The sequence below is a fragment of the Schistocerca nitens genome, chromosome 1 (genome assembly GCF_023898315.1).
Source record: "Schistocerca nitens isolate TAMUIC-IGC-003100 chromosome 1, iqSchNite1.1, whole genome shotgun sequence".
In the NCBI taxonomy this organism is placed as follows: Eukaryota; Metazoa; Arthropoda; class Insecta; order Orthoptera; family Acrididae; genus Schistocerca; species Schistocerca nitens.
Window position 1 is genome coordinate 684,156,433 of NC_064614.1, and position 22,951 is coordinate 684,179,383.

The 22,951-nt window shown below is 41.6% G+C and overlaps 1 pseudogene; it reads left to right on the forward strand.

The window, feature by feature from the left end:
- Window positions 1–5,046: 5,046 nt before the first annotated feature.
- On the forward strand, window positions 5,047–5,164 carry LOC126203137 (5S ribosomal RNA; annotated as a pseudogene).
- The last annotated feature ends 17,787 nt before the right edge of the window (window positions 5,165–22,951 follow it).

Sequence of the window (22,951 nt, forward strand, 5' to 3'; positions counted from 1 at the left end):
CGTCATAATTTGAGAATATGTGGTACGGAACAACCACATGAGCTTGTACCAATCTCCAAAATTCATTGTGTTCTGTGCAGTTTCACGGGAGAGGTATATGGTCCATATTTCTTAGCCGAGAACACTGTCACGGAAGCATATATGTCGATATGGTTGAGAACTTTCTTTTCCCGCAGTTGGAGACTGATTTGATCGACTTCATTTACCAACACGATGGGACACCGCCACACTGGCATCTGGAAATGCGGGAGTTTTAATTCAAAGGATTACTGAACGATGGATTGGTAGCCCTGTATCAAATGATTCAGCCTTCCATTACTGTTCTCCAAGCTCACCGGACCTGACTGGATGCCACTATTTCTTGTGTTTATGTGCCTCCGTCACCAACAACAATGAATGAACTGACACATTACATAACAACAGCTGTGGAAGCTGTGACTTAAGACATGCTCGCTGCAGTATGGGAACAATATGAATACTGAGTTGACATATGCCGTGCATCTGAATGGGGGCAAATGTAAAACCTATGAAAAGGTGTGAAGAAAAACTTTTTAAGTTTCCCGTTCATCAAAAAACAAAATTCATTGTATATGTTTAGTTTCATAAATATAGACGTGCCAAATCGGTTGATTCATTTTGATACACCCTGTGTTTTGTTCTGATGAAACACTGTGGGGTTCGGATATTGTAAAGCTGCAAATTATCTGAGGAACTGTATTTTGGTGATAAGGTTCTAGCAGCTCATGTTGCCTTTCTATGTGCCTTGGTAACTGATGTACGTGTCTTTATTTTGTAGCTGTACATTGTCTATTTTGCCGTATTGTCTGCGCGTGTTTCTTTAAGTTGTTGGACTGCCTTTGTGCTACCTCGTTGACTAGTGTGTTGTTGCAGTTTATATCGAGTCTCCTTTTGTAAAGTTAATCTCTCCGGGGCTAAGCTTTTTTATGCGATGATGCTTGTATGTTAGTTTACAATTTATCGGTGTATATTCATCTTAAGTTTTTTATTATTATTGTAGGGCGGCAGCTAATTTTCCTGAATTTTGTTTTATTGTAGCAGGTGTGATATCATTTGGAAAGCTAATCACTAACTCCTGGTTTCTTTCGTCTATGGCATGTATTCTGGTAAATGTGTGAATTATGCTGTTAATAAAACTAAATCACAGTTGGTTCTGAGTCCACGCTTCCGCCAACCTCAGAGAAATCCCGCGCCGCAGCTTTGAAATTCTTGATAACCATAAAATAAAGTATTACTAGTCAATATTGAGCAAGGTTTCAGAAAAGAAACGATAGCCTTCAAGAAACTGTGTGTAAAATTGAAGGAAGCACTGATAAAATTCCAGATAAATGCTGACACTGAAGGAAGAACTTGGGATAATTCTAGAGGGTGCTGACAATGGGAAAGATCTGAGAGTTACAACTTTTTGTTTTCGTTCTGTTCGTTTCTACGAATTAGGTTTACTCTAGGCAGCTATTTTTGAGTCGCACATAGTAATATTAGGTGCGGCTTCCCAGTATCAGAATTTGTTTTATAACCAAGGAAAGAGAAACCTCCTGCAGTCTAAGGATCTGAGTCACTTTTAATTCAGTGCTGCGAAAATACGTCCCACACTGAAATATTAAGGCGTAGAACGTGTCTGTGTATCTGCTTTATATATAACAAAGTATTCTTGATAATTTGCTCCACAAATGCCGTTAACCTACGACGTAAAGGGCCTAGAAGAGTGTTCTACATGTGTCGTCGGCTTTTACCAGTGGCGCAGTGGCTGCTGTACGTCACACCGAATTCTGTGTAGCGGAAGAGCTGTTAGCCGATAGACACGTATTACTCGCGTTACTTCTAGGTATAGTGGTTTGCCCGAATCCTGGAGTTTATAATATAAATAAAGGTTCCTTCTGGGAATTTCTGTAGCTAATGTGTACCACTTAACTGATTTTTTTTGTGGAAACAGAAATTAATGAATACGTCTAAACTACGGATTAGTTGTAGTGGTGACAGGCTTATACTAGTTAATTGGTATCAACTGGGTAATTTTACTTGTGATGGCGGACGCACACGGAATACTTGCGTTGCCTATACGGCCTTCTCTTCAGTTTGCGCTGTTGTATCGTATTTTCGTTGTGTCATTGTTATATCTAGCAGTTTGTATCATTAAATATTACTAATGATTTATTTCTAACTGTGGTATGTTGTTTGCAGTGAGACTCCTATGAATTGTTCGTTTCTTTTATGGACGGCCCGTTATTAATTTTCTAGTTTTGCTCCGTATTGGCGTTTCTGTTACCGCTGAACATGGCAATTTGGCGCTTTTTTTGTTGAAGTAATTATTATAGGATCTCTCAAAACTCTAGAAATTTTTGATCTGTGACAGTCTGATCTGAAGTTATTTGTATGAAATACGCAATTTTGGTATTGATGACAGGCTCTCACGAATTATTCTCGTTGTGTGCACGGCAGTTTGTATATTTTCCGCTACTGCAGTATCCTGCCATTATAAACTGTAGCCTAACCGATTAGATTGGAAGCCAACAGTTCGGTTGTGAGTTGGCGAATTACATAAATTAGAAAGCAAAGAAACTGGCTGTGGTAACAGACTGATCTGTAGCATAGCCAGAAATCTACTTTACATAAATTCAACTGTTTGAAAACCAAGAAACTACATCTGCTGAAAGAGTTACTTGTAGTTTAGCCCGAGGACTGTGTTAGGTATACGAGGTCGGTCTAAAAAGATCCGACCTATGACTTTCCCGCGCAAAACAGAGACGATAGCGCGGCGCCACTGTACACAGTAAAGGAAGAGACCTTTTCGCGCGTACGTGAATTTTGTCCCCGCCTTCCAGCGCGTCAGTCGCTGCATGTCGGTCGCTGAGTGAGGTGCTACACAAAGTGTTCGTCGGATTACCGATTCTCTCAAGATGACTGAACGTGTTGAGCAAAGATACTGCATCAAATTTTGGCAAAAGCTTGGTGATTTTCAGAGCGAAACAATTCGTAATAAGATTCAGCAGGTATTTGGAGAAGATGCGATGTGTGTAACGCAAACTAAGCAGTCGTTCAACTGATTTAAAAATGGCCGCACATCAGCGGAGAGTGACCAGCGTTCTGGCAGGCCCCAAACTGCTCAGAGTGCAGCTGTTGTTGAGAGGGTGCAAAATTTGGTGATCTCAGATCATCGATTGACCGTGTGGGAGATTGTCCAAGAGGAGTAAAGATTCTGCACATGCAATTTTGCTTGATGATTTGAACATGCACCGAGTGCCGAGTTGTTGTCGCCGGAACTAAAAGACCTCCGTTTTGACGTTGCACAGGACCTTCTGGACACCCAACACTGATCCTGGGTTTCTGAACACTGTGATAAGTGGAGATAAGGCATGGGTGTATGGGTACGACCCAGAAACAAAAGGACAGTCGTCGCGATGGAAGCACCCCGAGTCTCCAAGGCCGAAGAAAGGGCGGCAGGTTCGAAGTAAAATCAAAGTGATGCTGACTATCTTCTTTGATCATCGGTATCATCGGATTAGGGAAGGACGGGGAAGGAAGTCGGCCGTGCCCTTTCAAAGTAACCATCCCGGAATTTGCCTGGAGCGATTTAGGGAAACCACGGAAAATCTAAATCAGGATGGCCGGACGCGGTATTGAACCGTCGTCCTCCCGAATGCGAGTCCAGTGTGCTAACCACTGCGCCACCTCGCTCGGTGTCTTCTTTGATGCCCGTGGAATTGTGCATCGCGAATACGCACTGGAAGTACAAACAGTGACAAGATGTTTTCCGGCGACTCCGTGACGCAGCTTGGCGCAAAAGACCAGACATGTGGACGGCGAAAAAGTGGCAACTGCATCACGACAACGCTCCCGCACACTCATCCAACTTGATCCAAAATTTCTTGCCAAATATGGAATTACAGCCGTTCGCCAAACTCCCTACTCTCCAGACATGGCTCCTTGCGACTTCTGGTTGTTTCCAAATAGAAGACGCAAATGAAAGGATCCCGTTTTCAAAGTAGAGATAAGATAATGCGGAACACGACGACGGAGCTGAACACTCTTCCAGAAGAAGACTTCTAGAGGTGTTTCCGAGAGTAGAAGGATTGGTGGGCTAAGTATGTGTGAGCGCAAGGGGCCTACTTTGAAGAGGATTCGAAATATTTTTTCTGGCCAAAGGCCAGATACTTTTTAGATAGGTCTTTTATATTCTCGCAGGAAACAAATGCTAACATGAAAGTGATGGTACCGTAATATATTGCTCTAGTTGATCTGTATCGTATTTCAAGATATTTAGGTATTTGTTTCACTTCACCTAATTCCATGACTGATTTTTCTCGATATTTGGGAAACTTAATGGAATAAAATATCAGTTGACGTTGTTTGTGAACGAGTATTATCGTTGGCTAAGGACAACGTACAGGTTACTGAACATTTTCTGCCGGCCACTGTGAGCGGTTCTAGGCGCTTCAGTCCGGAACCACGCGGCTGCTACGGTTGCAGGTCCGAATCCTGCCTCGGGCACGGGTGTGTGTGATGTCCTTAGGTTACTAAGTTTTAAGTAGTTCTAAGTCTAGGAGACTGGTGACATCAGATGTTAAATCCCATAGTGTTTAGAGCCATTTGAACCATTTTGAAATGAATGTATTGAGTTCATTGGTTGTCATGCTTATTTGGCTATTAGTTCCCAGTACATCTACATTCACGAGGTATCCGTTGTCAGAAATATTTCGGGATTCCCGAATACTGTGTGAGCTACATTTATTACCGAAAGAAATTATATTTCTAAGAATGTGTTGGCTATTTGTATAGGACCGATTTGTTGTTTTTACCTTCTATCATTCATCGCAGGGGCCATCGTTAACAATAGCAGACTTTGGAAGACTCCGTGACATCATAAGTTCACTTTTAGTTTGCAGTACTTCTTTAGTGCGATAGTTTTCACCTCTTTTGTTTAGTAGCAAGTTGTTTTCAGCTACGTGGACAGTATTTTCTAAAATGTCTGTCCATTTCTATACAATTAATATCTATTTCTTAATTTACAGGTTCTATACCAATAGTAATGCGAACAGCCTTGCCGCAGTGGTAACACCGGTTCCCGTCAGATCACTGAAGTCAAGCGCTGTCGGGCTGGGCTAGCACTTGGATAGGTGACCATCCGGTGTGCCGAGCGCTGTTGGCAAGAAGGGTGCTATCAGCCCTTGTGAGGCAAACTGAGGAGCTACTTGATTGAGAAGTAGCAGCTCCCGTCTCGGGAACTGACATACGGCTGGGAGAGCGGTGTGCTGACCACATGCCCCTCTGTATCCACGTCCAGTGACGCCTATGGGCTGAGGATGTCACGGCGGCCGGTCGGTACCATTGGGCCTTCATGGCCTGTTCGGGAGGAGTTTAGTTTAGTTTTATACCAATAGTGATAGTTGTCGGTTATGATTCGACGTAATGCCTAACGGGTCTTCTACAATATTAGGAAGTTGGTACTGAAATCTTCTTATCGTCTAAACTGACGAAAAAAGTTGCAATACAGAAAAATAATTCATGTAGAGTAATGAAATTTCGGTAATACTTTTGTCTAGGTAACATATTTAAGTGATTATCATTGTAAGATAACAAGTTAATGTAAGCGTGAGATAAGCTAATGCAAATTAATAACTGGCGTAACCGCTAGCATGTTGAATGCATGCATGCAAACGTGCATGCATTGAGTTGTACAGATGCGGGCTGTAAGTTTCTGGGATGGAGTTCCATGACTGTTGCACTTGGTCGGTCAATACAGGGACGGGTAATGCTGGTTTGTGGATGAAGCTCTGGACTCCTTATAACAAACACAAGGACGTCACTGGCACGAACACTGAAACGGCTTTCATTAGACAACACAACAGACCTCCACCCAGCCCTCCAACCAGGTCTCTCTTGACACAACTGAAGTCGCAAATTGTGGTGGTTTGGCGTCACTCAAATACACGCTTCTGAGCGTCTGTCTCGGAGCTGTCCTTGAAGTAACCGATTGGTAACACTTTCTTGTACCACTGTCGTGACAATTGCTAGTCAAACTGTTGCTGCAGGCTCAGTACGGCCCGCCGGAGCCATACGCCGAACACGATGGTCTTCCCTCTGGGTAATGCCATGTGGCAGTCTTGAGTTCGTCCATCGTATATTCTCGTGGGCACCGCTGCCAGCAATCAAATACAGTGGATACATTCCCTCCACATAGTTCTGTAGTTTGGCAGAAGAAACATCCAGCTTCTCGTATCCTAATAACACGATCTCGCTCAAACTTCGTGAGGTGTTGTGTCTATGTTGCCTTAAAGGCATTCTCGACTATCAGAGGCTCACCGCGTCCAATCTCAGAGTTAACTAACGCTCACGGCCGTTACAGCGTGTATTTAAAGCAAACCTGATTTGCATCCTCATAGAGGCTCCACTAGGGCCGCTCTTGTGAGACTGGCAGAAAATTTGAATAGAGTCATCTTCCAGATACAGAAACACACCTGCCTACTTCGTTTATGTCTCACAACTCCTTTTTCCTCAGTGTACATATAACTGAAGAGTTATTGCGAATAGGTTACGCTTTTAAGAGAAACATTTCTTTCCACTTCATGCTTTAGCTTCTGACGTCCATTATAGCGACAGAGCATGTTTCTGCGATATTCGATTAATTTTTCGCTCTATTGCTGTAGTTATTTCTTACAGCATTCATTACAATATTCGTGATTGGAAGTATTTTTTTCCCAGAGTGGTAAACCTCCTTACTCAAAACTGTGCCGCCCGGGGTAGCCGCGAGGTCTAAGGTGAATTGTCCCGGTCCGCGCGGCTCTCCCCGGTGGAGGTTCGAGTCCTCCCTCGGGCATGTGTGTGTGTGTGTGTGTGTGTGTGTGTGTGTGTGTGTGTGTGTGTGTGTGTGTCGTCCTAAATGTGTTTAAGTCAGATTAAATAGTGTGTAAGCTTAGGAACCGATGACCTCAGCAGTTTGGTCCCATATGACCTTACCAAAAATTTCCAAATTATTTTAAAAACTGTCTTCCTTTAGGTTACATTCACTCAATCGGCAAATACGACGTGACAGTTTGCGCATTATTTAAGACGTTTGTTGCGTGTTTCCTACGTCAGTCGCCAAAGCCAAAGACTCGTACCTAACCTTCCTCTTTATAGCAAAGCAAGTTCGTTACCTCAAACAAAAATTTAAAGAAAAATATGAATATGGTTTGTGTGTAGGTGAACAAATTCTGTCGCATAAAATTTTTGAAATTTTTGAAAACATAGCGATCTTAAAAATTTATTATAATTAAAATTTAAAACAGTCTTGATTTTTATATTAAGCTGACGCTTGTTTTATCATTAGTATTTTACAACTATGTTTTTTTAACTATCTGTATCTCTTTTTTATAATGGTTCTTATTTTAAAAACTACAACATGCAAACTGTCACTTCACACTTTGCTGATTTTTATTTTGTTATCCATATTTTTCTATCAAAGGCTGCTAGTCGTCGCTTATTTTTGATGTCCGCTTTGTACTTTGCCATAGCGGTATCAGGCAACTGGTTCCCACCAATCACCAATCACTTTCATTAGCATCCTGTTGCCAATATTTGAAGCTGCACAGACAATTTCTTGTGAACACATTTTAGAAGAAAACGTAATTTTAAGCTGATTATAACACTATAATTTTATCCTTTTACGACGTATAATTTTGTCAGAATGACGAATACTATGCTATATTGCCAAAGGCATCAAATTCCTCCAATTATAACCTTGTTATAGCACCATAGATTATCGCAGTGAGAATAAGACGCTTTTTCCATAGCAACCGTCGATATATCTATGAAGACACTGTTTTCGTGGTCGAAATGTCAACCCTTGAGACATCTTCCGTAGTACACAATAATCTCTGATCGTTTGATGCCTGCCTCACCGGGCTAGGACGCCGTTTCTACGGCAACTATCGATGCACTTTAATAACATCGTTCCGCGGTTATTACAGAAATGTTGGTGTAGTCCCTCCATAGTGCAGTTATTTTCATGGCGCTGACATCAGAAGAGAGCAGAATTAAACATATTTCTATGGCATTATATAACCGTAACATACGACGTATCTCCCCCTAGTAAAATCTTTGACAGAACCACTAACGTTCCATGGTAACCCTCGATTATTCACGTAAACGCTGGGGCAACGAGAATCTTTGTTGCGGATTTTTAGTTCTGAGTTTAGAGGGCAGCATACTCTAGGCCTTATTCCATACCAAAGAACCATTTTAATAGTATAATTTATATTCATTGACGCATAATGATCAATAATTGACATTACGATGTATTCCAACTGCAACTGGTCCTTCATTATTATGTTTTAAGTTATCTAATCATGAACGTGTTTTCTGATTGGCTACTTATGACGTCATACTCAGAACGGTAGGTGTGACCAGCCCTATTAATACCCGTTCCCTCCATGCAAATTCAGCAATTACACGAGCGTCGGGGGTCGACAGAACTCATCTAGCAGTGTCCATCCACCGCTCTGGGTGGCTGTTACACAGCCACTGTTTTGATTATAATGTTAATGTCAAAATGCATTACCACCGCACCCTCAAAGATTGCACTTACTGTAGGTTCCCTCAAACACCTCCATTTTCCTGCATTTATTTATTTCTATTTATCTTATTGATATTGCTTAAGTTCCTTATGTATTCTGTAGTTACATCGATAATTGTCTCTTCTTTTGATTGGTTTGTTTATCACTCTCCATGTTTCATACCTCCTGATGTAGCCTTGTCTAGTACTAATTTCATTTTATTTTATTAGTTTTGTTTATTAATAGAAACTTATGTGGGAATGCTATTCCTATTTTGTGTTAAAGGTTTTCCTGTTTGCTCTATTGTTATTTATGAACTGTTCAATTTTTACTTTTTCATTGCATTACCACTACACTGCCAAAGATGTTACTTACTGTATGTTTCTACTTCAGTCTGGACGTGTTACTTCTCTTCCAATGTTGTTCGCAAACATTGTAACTTCTTTGGTGATAATAATCAGTAAATGTCTGCAGATGGCCTTGTAAGCCGAAAAGTGGTTAACAATAAAAGTAATACTGTGGAACAAAAGCAAACTGGTGCTTTTCATTTATTGTTGTTCTACCAAGAACCGACGGAAGATTCTGTTGACATAATTTATTACTACTTATTTTATGTTTATATAATAATTCTACTGTACGTGTGTAGGTCACTGAACTCTCCCTAAACGGCTGGACCGAGATGAATGAATTTTTTTGTATGCGATTGGGTGTCGCCCTGGATGGTTTAGATTCAAAAATCAGCACGGCGGATGGCAATGCAGTCGGTATCTAGGTTATTTATCTATACTGCAACTAAACAGCTGGATTGACTTGAATGAATTATTGTGTATGCATTCAAGTGGGGGCCTGGAAAATTTAAATTCTTAAATCAGCACGGTAGGTGGCGTTGCATTTTTGTGTGCAATATTGAGCGTATTATTTTCAGATATAAGTTACGTGCATAGGATTTCGTTTATTTTTCGACATTTTAATTTGAGTGCATTATATTATGAGTTTTTCGTTATTTTGACATTTTAATTTTTTTGTACAGTGTCTTTTGATATTTCTTTTGATATTGATGAGGTGTCGCATTTCAGTGAATATTAAGTGTATTATATTCACATATAAGTTACGTACATAAAATAATGCCACGTCTTCGGGGACTCGGAATTCACAATTAGTCCAGAACCGTCGGTTAAATAGATCGGCAGAATATCGGTGACGGACAATGAAAATTTAAGAAACCAGGCTGCAATAAGACGAGCTAATGAAAGTCAAGAGCAACGCAACGAACCCCTTCGAGCTAATGCATTGAGACAAAGACTGGTCCGTCAACGAGTCACCGACACATTCAGAACACGTGAACAACAGCGTTTGCACGTGTATCGCGCATTGATACGTGCATCACTTCTTCGCCTTTCGTTTGAATATGAGTCGGACATCGACTATTCGTAACATTCACAAATAGTAATGGGTGCTATGAACAACCAATTCCAACACTGTCATGCACTCAAATATAAAGGTGAATCCGCCGGTTTCTGCTGCGCGTCTGGAATAGTTGTATTGCCACCATTGAATTCGCCTCCAGAAACATTGAAAACACTATTGGCTGGAGCTACATCTCAATCTAAATTGTTTTTGCGTAAAGTTCGCAAATTCAATTCGTGCTTTCAAATGACATGATTTGGAGCAACAAAAATCGTTCAGAATGAGGATGGTCGCAATTTTCAATCAACGTTTAAGATTCACGGCCAAGTGTATCATCAAACTGGTTCTTTAATGCCGATGCCTGATACCGATTCAAAATTTCTGCAAATCTACTACATGGGTGATGAGGAGCAGTAAATAAACGCACGCTGCCAGTACCATATCGAGCAGATGGAGGAGCGAGAAATTGTGTGTATTTTAGAATCGTTTTTACAGAATCACTACCAGTTGGTCCAGTTTTTCAATACCGTTTCAAACAGACTGCAAAACGACAACTATACGATCGTCACCAAAGCAGACAAAGTACCATCTGGGAAGCACGCGGGCCGATATAATGCACCGACCATTAATGAAGTTGCAGTTGTTATGGTTGGCGAAGCCTTTGAGCGTCGAGATATACGAATCCAACGCAGAGATAACACAGTGGATACGATTGAAGACAGTCATTGCTCTTTCGACGCTTTGCAATATCCACTGATATTTTGGGAAGCAGGAGATTGATATCATTTAAATATCAAACAAAGAAATCCAGCAACATGTACAATCTACACATGTCATTACCTAATATTTTATTTTTATGCACGATTAATTTCTTTTTGTTTTAATTATATTTTTACTTTGTAGGTGCCGAAACCAGCAAGAAAGAGAGCGCGATGAACTTCTGCGCCTATCGGTTGATGATTCGTGCCAATGAAGACAATAATGTTCTCCGATGCCGCCAGCTGTTTCGTCAATACATCGTTGATATGTATGCGAAAATTGAAAGCGAGCGATTACGATACATCAGGTATAATCAAGCGAAACTGCGAGCTGAGGAATACATTCATTTGCATGATGCTATTGTTGGTGACGTAGATGGAATAACTAATATCAACGACATCGCTACTTCATATATTCTTTCATCATCATACACTACTGGCCATTAAAACTGCTACACCACGAATATGACGTGCTGCAGACGCGAAATTTAACCGACAGGAAGAAGATGCTGTGATATACAAATGATTAGCTTTTCAGGGCATTCACACAAGGTTGGCGCCGGTGGCGACACCTAAAACGTGTTGACATGAGGAAAGTTTCCAACCGATTTCCCATACATAAACAGCAGTTCACCGGCGTTATCTAGTGAAACGTTGTTGTGATGCCTCGTGTAAGGAGGAGAAATGCGTACCATCACGTTTCCGAATTTGATAATGCTCGGATTGTAGCCGATCGCGATTGCGGTTTATCGTATCGCGACATTGCTACTCGCGTTCGTCGAGATCCAATAACTGGTAGCAGAATATGGAATCGGTGGGTTTAGGAGGGAAACACGGAACGCCGTGCTGGATCCCAACGGCCTCGTATCACTAGCAGTCGAGATGACAGGCATCTTATCCGCATCGCTGTAACGGATCGTGCAGCCACGTCTAGATCGCTGAGTCAACAGATGGGGACGCTTGCAAGACAACCATCTGCATGAACAGTTCGACGACGTTTGCAGCAGCATGGACTAACATCTTGGAAACCATGGCTGCAGTTACCCTTGACGCTGCATCACAGACAGGAGCGCCTGCGATGGTGTACTCAACGGCGAACCTGGGTGCACGAATGGCAAAACGTCATTTTTTCGGATGAATCCAGGTTCTGTTTACAGCATCATGATGGTCGCATCCGTGTTTGGCGACATCGCGGTAAACGAATATTGGAAGCGTGTATTTGTCATCGCCATACTGGCGTATCACCCGGCGTGATGGTATGGGGTGCCATTGGTTACACGTCTCGGTCACCTCTTGTTCGCATTGACGGCACTTTGAACAGTGGACGTTACATTTCAGATGTGTTACGACCCGTGCCTCTACCCTTCGTTCGATCCCTGTGAAAACCTACATTTCAGCAGGATAATGCACGACCACATGTTGCAGGTCCTGTACGGGCCTTTCTGGATACAGAAAATGTTCGACTGCTGCCCTGGTCAGCACATTCTCACCAATTGAAAACGTCTGGTCAATGGTGGCCGAGCAACTGGCTCGTCACAATACGCCAGTCACTAGTCTTGATGAACTGTGGTATCGTGTTGAAGCTGCATGTGCGCCATGCAAGCTCTGTTTGTCTCAATGGCCAGGCGTATCAAGCCCGTTATTACGGCCAGAGGTGGTTGTTCCTGGTACTGATTTCTCAGGATCTATGGTCGCAATTTGTAATGTAATCACATGTCAGTTCTGGTATAATATATTTTTCCAATGAATACCCGTTTATCATCTGCATTTCTTCTTGGTGTAGCAATTTTAATGGCCAGTAGTGTATATTGGTAGCCCACGTCATATGCAAGAATATATTCAAGACGCCATGACTTTTTTGCGCGCGTACAGACGACCAGATTTCTTCATTACATTTATGTGTAATCCAGAATGGGATGAAATTGAAATTGCGTTGTTGCCAGGTCATACTGCAATAGATCTGCACGATATCACTGCACGTGTCTTCAGAGAAAAGTTAAAATCGTTGATGAACTTGATTATACATTCCTCTGTATTTGTCAAAACACGTCACTGGCTGTATTCTGTTGAAGGGCAAAAACGAGTTTTGCCACACCACGGGCATATTTTGATTTGGTTCGTCGACAAAATACAGTCTGAAGAAATTGATAAAATTATCTCAGCAGAAATTCCGGATCGGAATTTCGATCAAGAATTGTATGAGATAGTTACCGCTAACATGATCCATGGTCCATGCGGTGCTATAAACATGATGGCACCGTGCATGAACCATAGAAAATGTACGATACATTTTCCAAAAAAGTGTATAAATGATACAATCACTAATATCGATGGTTATCCATTGTATCGTCGTAGAGACACTGACCATGGTGGTTAATCACATCAATTACGCATGTCAAACGGTACAACAGTTGACATTGACGATCACTGAGTGGTTCCGTATTCACCATAGCTCTGTAAAATCTACAAATCACACATAAACATTGAGCTCTGCAGTTCGGTGAAGACCATAAAATATATATGCAGATATGTCCATAAGGGCAGTGATATGGCTGTATTTCCTGTTCACAATGTTAACGAACACGATGAAATAACACGGTATCAAATGGACCGATACATTAGCAGCAATGAAGCAGTTTGGCGTATTTTGGGTTTTCCGATACACATTTGGCCGTGCACCTTGAAAATAGACAGCGTGGTTATTTCACGGAAGAGACTGCTCTGCAGCGTTCATCAATTGCCCCAAAAACCACATTAACTGAGTGTTTCGAACTATGCAATCGACCAGGTATTCCCAGTCAATTCGCAAAGACATTGATATATACTGATGTGCCACATGGAACAAACAGCCAAAAAAGTGGGAACCATGAAAGCGAGGTGTTCCGGTTGAAGGATACAACGGCATATGTATGGGAAATACATTAGGCCGATTACACACAGTCCATCCAAAGCACCGCGAATGTTTCTTCTTGCGTTTATTGTTGGTTAATGTCCTGGAACGACATGCTTCCAATACCAGCGAACAGTCAATGGCATTTTGTACGACACATGTCATGATGCTTGTCGCGAATTACATTTGCTCGAAGATGCCAACCATTGGGATATTACACTTGCAAATGCAGTTATTCGCCATGTTATTGACGACATGTTTTGCGTCTCAAGCTTCTGTCTTCTGGGACAAATATGAAGATTCCATGAGCGACGACATTCTGCATCGCATTCGGATCGCTGATCAAGATCCCAATATCGATTTTTCGCGGGAAATATACAACGAGGCGCTAATAAAGATTGAAGATATTTGGATTCTGATTTCAAATATGCCACTCATTCATTTTGGTATGTCCTCGCCTAACCGCCCAGCAACAGACATCATTAACAGCGACATTCAGCGCGAACAACAGTTCAATCCGGTCTATTTAATTACTTTCGTTGAAAATAATGGGCAGCTGGTCACTGATGGACAAAAGAATGTATTATGAAACGTCCCCATAGAAAAATTAATGAATTACTGTGCTGCTAAACCTCTTACATTATTTGATTTTCAAACAGCTGAGCAGAACTGAACGTACTCAGACATTTCGCTCTTTACCTATTCTAATCAACACTAAACTGACAGCCAATAATTTCAGCGCAACGTAATCTGACTTTCAATAATCCCTACAAGAGAATGGCCCTGACTAACATTAACCTATACGTTTCACAAATCACTTACCTCACAAAAATCTTCGTTACTCGAACTACTGCAATACAGCGAGCGCCACTACTAACAGCTAAATAAAAGATTCAAACTACTGAAGGCACTAACTAGTGATAGGCATAGTTAGCAAATGAAAGATTTTGACAGAGAACGAACAATGTATTTACCTTAATAGTGTTCAAAAGTCATTATATATATATATATATATATATATATATATATATATATATATATATATATATATATATATCAATCCATGATATCCAATTTTACAAATTTTCTCTTTCTGATGGACACACGTCCAGATCGTCCGCTCTCAAAATTACGCCATCTCTCTCCCCACATCCACCACAGCTGCCGGCTCACCTCCAACTGCGCAACGCTACGCGCTGTTAACAGCCAACTGCCCAACACAACAATAGCAAATTCCAAAAATGCAAACCCATGCCCAAGGGAGGACTCGAACCTACGGCGGGAAGGGCCGTGCAGTCCTTGACATAGGCCTCAAACCGCGAGGCCACTTCGTGCGGCTATTTACCAAAGAAAAATAGCCAAAGAGCCATTTGTTTTCAGAAGCTATTTTGTTTAGACGACCAGCTTCGCCAATTATCTTAACTGGCAGGACCGTCTCCTTGACGGGAATAACGCACGAAAACCCCGCTACAGCATGACTCACCGAAACGCAGCACAGTGGAAACGAGTAAACACCGGCGAAACAGCTCTCCATCGAAGGTTAAGACATGAGAGGATGGGAAGTACTATACACCATCAGTGAGTGAGGAAGTAGTTAAGCATACGATGGCGAAACCCGATGCCTTGAATGCGGAAAAAAATAGCCGATTTCGAAGACATTTTGAGTGAGATTTCGACAGAGCTGAAAGTCAAAAGAGTGTCTCCAGTCATCTCCTATTCTGTAAAGAACAAAATGTGGCACGTAGTACTAACACGGTTACAGCTAGAAGGACAGACAGAGGCTCTCAACGTAGAGAATATCAGATTGGGAAAGCAGCTAGAGGTGCTTAACTTGGCAAAACATAAGAATCACAGTCTGATGATGCTCCTCGCCAATCAAGACTTGAGGGACAAATAGATATGCTCAATAAGGAAAATTAGAGGCTACGGAAATGAATACCTGTGTTGTTAGCCAGAAAATTTCTGAAATGCCAAGGAAACGATAAACGACTTAGAGACAGAACTGCAGAAGTTACGAGAACAATAAACTTCTTAACACCGAAAGCAGAACCTCCTCCCATACCGCAAACAAAAAATAGAGCAAAACTGAGGTGGAAATAAAACAGGCTAAAGAAAAGCAGGCCACGACCTTATGTTTTAGGCCCACTATCAACCAGACTACAAAGGAAGTAACAGAAATCATAACCACCCGAATAGATTCTAAATGGAAGTTGAGAATTGAAGCGATCAGAACAACACAAACTGTGGTAAGCGTCGAGAAAGGAATGAAAGTAGATTGCAGGGAACTGTTGGCGAAGGCAGAGACAGTCGAGAACATCAAGTGTGAAGAAACAAAGAAGCACAGGCCACTAATCGTAGTCCATAGGGCTCCAGCCACGGTAACAGAGGAAGACTTCCTATCACAACTACACAAATTAAACTTGTAAGACATCGTAAATGAAGAAGAGCTTGTTGAAGACGTCACAATAACATTTAAGACGGGAACAAAAGGAAGAAGCACCACAGACTTGGTCCAGGAAGTGAAACAAAAAGTTTGAACTTTTTTATTGAAAATGGAAAGAATTTTTAATTATTTTCCAGGCCCTGGCTGTGGAAGAATGTGCTGCTGTGACAAAATAATTCAAATGTTGTGACTTGGGGTACTCAACCAGAGGTACAAATTGTGTGTGCAAAGTGTGGTGGAGTAGGCCATACAAAGGCGGAGTGCAGAGGACCTCATGTAGGCTGCATCACACGCACATATCGAAATAGAACCTGCAACAAAGGAGGAGGAACGGACTGCCTTCTTACAGACCACTTTATGATCGACAAATCGCCAAAACTGAATATGATTAAGCCGAATCACAGCTATAAAATGATGAGGAAACTTCAGCTTAAGCCGGCCGGAGTGGCCGAGCGGTTCTAGGCGCTACAGCCTGGTACCGCGCGGCCGCTACGGTCGCAGGTTCGAATCCTGCCTCGGGCATGGATGTGTGTGATGTCCTTAGTTAGGTTTAAGTAGTTCTAAGTTCTAGGGGACTGATGACCTCAGAAGTTAAGTCCCATAGTGCTCAGAGCCATTTGAACCATTTGAACTCCAGCTTAATACTGTATGATAAATACACTTGCGAGTAATGAATTACCAAACATTATGGGCGAAGAAAACATAGATGTAGCGTGCCTACTGGAAGGATAATATCTGGATAATAGTCACCTTGTATGCCCAGTACTTCCACGATATTCATCAGTACGTGGAATGGACAAAAGAGGCGGCAGAATATGCAAGAGATAAAAAGCACCTAATAACAGTGAACATGAATGCGAGATCGACATTATGGTATACCAACACCACAAATGCCAGAGGGTGAATCGTCAGTGAAACCATTGCCGAATACAAGCCGTATGTGCTTAATAAAGAAGAGCAACCCCCGACCTTCAATAGCAACAGACCACAGAACAATATCGATATTACACTGGCAAATGAAGGAGCGCTACCAACTGTGATGCATGAGAGATGCCAGACATAGTAGATAGTGATCACAGTCTCATCATAATAGAACTCCAGATAATACTCGCCAGGCACGAGAAAAACGAGAAGCGTTTCAACCTACAAAGATCCAAGTGGATGAAACTTAAGCACTTAATTGAAGCAACGATTTAGACTCAGTAGAGGACAGCATCGACTATAGTAGTTCATATGATTACCCAGTCTATTGCAACAGCACAAGAGGAAGCAAACCCTAGATTTAAAAATGGACTTAGGACTAAAACAGCAAGGATGCACGAGCTCACACAGTATTATGTCGAGAATCGAGGAAGAAACGACCATTCTACCAAGAGCAGCTAAAATCCAAGAAAAATAATCCATATTGGCCGAGTACAGAGAAGCAAAATCCATTTACAGAGATAAGCTACTAACAACAAAGAAGCAACATTGGGACAATTATGTCCTTACGCAGCTGACAGATAATATGGCGGAATGTCATATAAACTGTTAATAGAGAAGATTAGATCTCCCCTTTTCCTGTACACACTAAAGCAAGAAAATGGACTTAATACAGAAGGATGGAGAAACACAGCCGAATACTTGTTGTCCAAACTCCTCTCATATGATGATGTGCCATCGGATGTACCAGTGCAAGTGCACTGCTGATTGTGTGACTGAAACAGTAACCTATCTTTTCGCGCAAGAAGAAGTTCAAAAGGTTCAAATCGCTCTAAGCACTATGGGACTCAATATCTGAGGTCATCAGTCCCCTAACTAACCTAAGGACGTCACACACATCAATGTGTGCACATCAATGCACACATCAACCTGAGACCGGAGCAGCAGCGTGGTTCAGGACTGAAGCATCTAGAGCCCCTTGGCCACAGCGGCCGGCCAAGAATATGTACCACGTGTGATATGAACAATCAAAAAGAAATAGGGCACCTGGCCCAGATGACATATATGCCAAGACACTTCACCATATCGCTCCACAAATAACATCCTTCTTAATAGGTGTTCTAAATGACGCACTAACTCAGAGAAAAGTGCCATCAACATGGAAAACGGCCAACAAAGAAATCTGGTGATAAAGTCTATTCAGATCCAAAGACGTACACTGTGTGTCTCCTCAATATACTGGCTAAGGTCCAAGAACGACTATTATGTGATGGCTTACAGTCACATTGTGAACTCCATAACCTCAACCAACTGCAATTTGGGTTCCAGAAAAAGCTATCAACAGATGATTCTATACACCGATTCCTAGGCCTTATGCACAAAATACACAAGAAATATGTCACAGAGATACTCATAGATATTTAAGGTGCCTTTGACAATATGTGGTGGCCTACACTGTTTGCACATATTAGAGATTTACAGGTGCTAGCATCTTTATATCAAAATCTGAGAGATTATTGTCAAGGAAGAGTAGCACAAAGGTGCGCATGGTATCGCAGAATGTTGAAGAAGGTGACCAAAGGATGCCCACAAGTATAAATCCTTGGTCCTGTATTCTAGGACATAACTCAAGAACCACTCTTGAACATTATAGAAGAATACTGATGGCATGGTAGCACATGCAGATAATCTACTAGTGGTGGTGTCAGCCAATTCAAGAGATGGTGCCGAGACAATAAGTTCACTGTAGCCCCAAGTAAAACACTGTAGATCCTTGTGATAGGAAGCCTTCGAAGAAATCGAATCATAAGGCTTGGGAACCATAATATCGCCAGAAAAAGTATCACCAGGCACCTGGGAGTGCACCTGGATGATCAGCAGTCATTCGTCAGCCTCATACACCAAGCAACGCAGAAAGCTGTTAAACTTTTACATAAACTGGTTGGAATGAATAGCGTTCAGTACAGAATGCAACTGAAAAACTATGTAGACAACAGTGAGCTTCGCAGCGAGTGCCTGGGTGCATTGGTTTCAGTCATCAACAAATGTTAAGGCGGCCCATCGTGATCAGAGGTATGTTTTACAACGATTAAGGGAGCTTTTGACACGACATCGATGGAGGCTCTACGTGTAGTAGTAGGGACTTATCTAATCGACCTAAAAATACGGTATAGAGCTGTAGTAAAAAAGGAAGATGTGTTTATATATTTTTCCCAGATATCAGGGAATGTCTAAAAATGAAACACGCCGGTCCCAGCCGTGGGTTTGATCCATTTCTTGACTGGCTATGGACCATATCCAACACACCTAAGCCTTGTGAGTCTAAGACAAGTAAGCAGTTGCAAATGCCGTGACTGTGGCACCCCAGAACTGTATACTGCAACAAATATGAGCAGGAACGGCAACCAGAAATGGCTTACAACGATGTCGACTTGTCAAGATGGGACCCCGAAAGGTGGAAATAACCAAATGACTGACCACATTTCCTCTCCAGGCGGAAAACAGAAGACCATGTAGCGCAGTGGTACCAAGAGCACAACATCAAGACACCACAGATAGTAGCAGCGCCGAATCAGAAGACGACAGAGGAAGTGATAGAAATCCTGAGCAAGGAATAGAAGCACCGCAACAATTGTTTAAGTACTTTTTCTTCATTTTCACTAATATGCTTCGACCATAACTGTCAAAAATGCAATTTTTAAATTCGAATCATTGTATGCTTCACAACTGGGGCTGGGACTATTATTTAATTAGTAAATTTTACGAACTCACTGGTCTCGATAATAAGAGCAATTTATCAAAAACTTTAATTGTAATCTGTCAAAATCCATTGCTTTTAATTCCAGTATTTACTTAAATTAATAACTTGTGGACTTTAAACTTGTGTTAACTTAACATTCCAGAACGTAATAACTTCTGAATTTTAATGTTTAGAATTTATTATAACCCCTACAGGACACATTTTATTAAGCCTTCAATTAAAGATAAGTTAATCCAAAACTGACAATTGAAAACTTAAATAAACCTTTAATTACTGGTGTTTTAGGTCCTTATTGTGGGTCACTCATCATCAAAAGTTTAAATTTCAAATATTTCTAGATAAAGTGCAAAGACAGAAGTTTTGAACTATTAAGGATTACTCCATGGATACTTAAAGATCTGGAACATCTTTTGATTATGCTGAAAATGTAGAAGAGACTCAAATTTATATATATGCTGTATCACATTATAGAATATCAATCACTCTCAAGTAAAGAAACTTTTAAGCTATAAACAGAACAATAACATTACTGCCAACATGGAATAGTTTTATTAATACTTACATAATCACAGGTTTAACGTATGCAAAATGAATTGTATTTTTTAGAGTTATGTTTTTCTTACATTTCTTTCAATAATTTTAAAATCTGGAAAAACCACAATCAGAGGATGCACTGGTCCGCCTCCACTTGTTGGGATACGAGTAACGTCACACACAGCCCCACAACTGTGCGTGGTGGCTAAGAGACCAGCTAATGTGGTTTACGAACCTTATTGTGTATAAAGACGGCGGGTGGATAAAGACAAGCTGAAAGGTGAAAAAAATCATCAATGCCATCTTCAGGCCCTTATGCACCTTATGAAGAGACAATCCGATACATAGATGCATGCATAACTGGAGCCATCAATATGTGTATTCCACGAATTTTTTGTGGAGTGTGTACTTCGAAGATGTTGAATTCATGATAGTGGCACTGTAGCTTTATGTTCCTGAATCAGCTCCAATTAATAAAATTTTAGAAGGAATGCAGTCAGAGGAGAGGTTACCAATTTTATTTTATAGTAAGCCCCAAACCTTCTCTGAGTTGGATGTGTTGGTGTCCACCACTGAAATTGTCAGCTTCAATGATGAGAAGCACGCTCAGGCATGTTTCTAGAACCCAAGAGGAAACATTAACAGCCTGTATGAACAACCTTATGTCAAAGCTAATAATGTGAAGTATGTTTCCGGTGTATGCAAGTCGGGCACTAGGAATGGGACTGTCCAGTGCTGCAAGTAATGGGTGGCTAATGCCGACTCTGTTCGGGCATAAGCCGTTGTATGAGCCTGTGCTGATTAATGAAACATGATAAGGTTAAAACTCTTACATGGGCTCACTTTTAACATTCGTGTGTGCTACCACAAATCATGAACCAGTTTTTGCACTGTTAGCCTCCGGTAGTAATGTGTCAGGTGGTGAAATGCCAATAGTATAGCAAAAGAGTTGTATTTATAATTTATGTGGTGTACAAACATCGAGTATGGTGTGTTGCGCTGTGAATGTGAAGTCGTACTACTGTGGGATTCAGGAGTCCTCTTGACTTATTGAATTCACCATTATTGAAGGGAAGAGCACTTACGTCATCCTAGGATGCGATTTCTGAGCACACCAGTTACAAATTAAATTACACAGGAAAGGTCATTATTTTCAAATTTAGGCCAGCAAAGAAGTATTTTTTGTGCAGGCACCGGCATCTGCAAAGGCAGAGCAGTCGCCATTTCATAAATTCTATTTGAGTAAAGGGCGAGAATGTGCCTTGTAAGAGCTCTTGGGGTCATACCCAGAAGTAGGCTGCGAGTCACCGACTGAACTCAGTACCTGCTGCGGACCAGTACTCTACTAGCTGGACATATTGAAGATGAGAGAATTAAAAATGTTGATCAGCTTTTGGCTGACGATGTAATTCAACTGTCGGTCTCACCCTATGCATCGCCAATCCTTTATGGTTCCAAAACCAACTGGGTAAGGTTACCGGCCAGTTGTAGGTTATAAGACACCGAAAAGGTAATTGTTTTACTTCGTCCTCAGCTGTTCACCGTTCTTGACCTACACTAGACCTACCACCATGTGCCTCTCGTGTAAGAGTGCAAGTCCTTAACTGCTTTCTGCATGGCTTGAAACCTTTTTGAATATAATAGAGTTCTGTTCTGATTGATTTAAAATTTTAAGTGTGTTTAGATGTATCTAGACGACGTGGTTAAGTACAGCAAAAACCTCAGGTAACACAGATCAGGTGGACTGTAAAACCTGCTAAGGTCAACCTAGCATAGAATGAGATCTCGTTCGTTGGCCATCTTGTGTCCAGTGAAGGTGTGAGGGTCGATATTGATAGAACTAAAACCAATAATCTGTTCTCTGAGCCCAAGGAAAAAAATGATACAGCTAGGTATGTAGGGATGGTTAATATTTTCCGTAAACTCATTCCCAACAATGCACAGCTGGCTGCCTCCTTAACCAGTTGCGGAGGAGGGTTGAGCATTTTCAGTGGAGTGATGCTTACCTTCGATACATTCAACGCAGCATTGGCTAGTGCAGCCAACCTAGCTGTACCATATTTTGATGGATTTTATCGTTCTGGGAGAACAGCCGTTCTCCTACAAGACAAGGGAGGAGAAAGATAGCGTCTTCGTTATGCCTCTAGGTCTTTATTCAAGGCTGAAGGCAAATAGTCAGTCCACGAACTAGAAACGCTAGCCATACTATTTAGATTAGAAAGAGGCAAATTTTTTTTCTTGAACACAAGCCATTCTGCTTAGAGATCGACAACCAGCCTTAAATCCTGGGTGCTAGCTAGGGCACGGAAGTCAGATGGGACAACGAGGTGGGCTGTGACGGATGTCCACCTTCTGTTTTAACATTCATCATGTAAGGGGCACGGATAAATGAGTGACCGACGTCCTTGGCCGAATGTTCCAACACGAGTCAGAGACGGCGGATCTCCTGCAAGGCGAGGAACAAGTGGTCTGTGTTGAGACGGTACTCAGGGAGATTCTGGGGATGTTTGGAGCGTTAGTCGAGAACCAAAACACTGGTCCTCCATTATGTACATAAAAACAACTGCTTAAAGTCGGAGAAGGATATTTGTTTAACGGTGGATTGCTTCTCTGTGAGGGAAAGGATAAGATCTGTCTGCCCCAGAAGTCGATCCCTCCAATTTTAAGTACGAGGGCTATTCCGAAAGT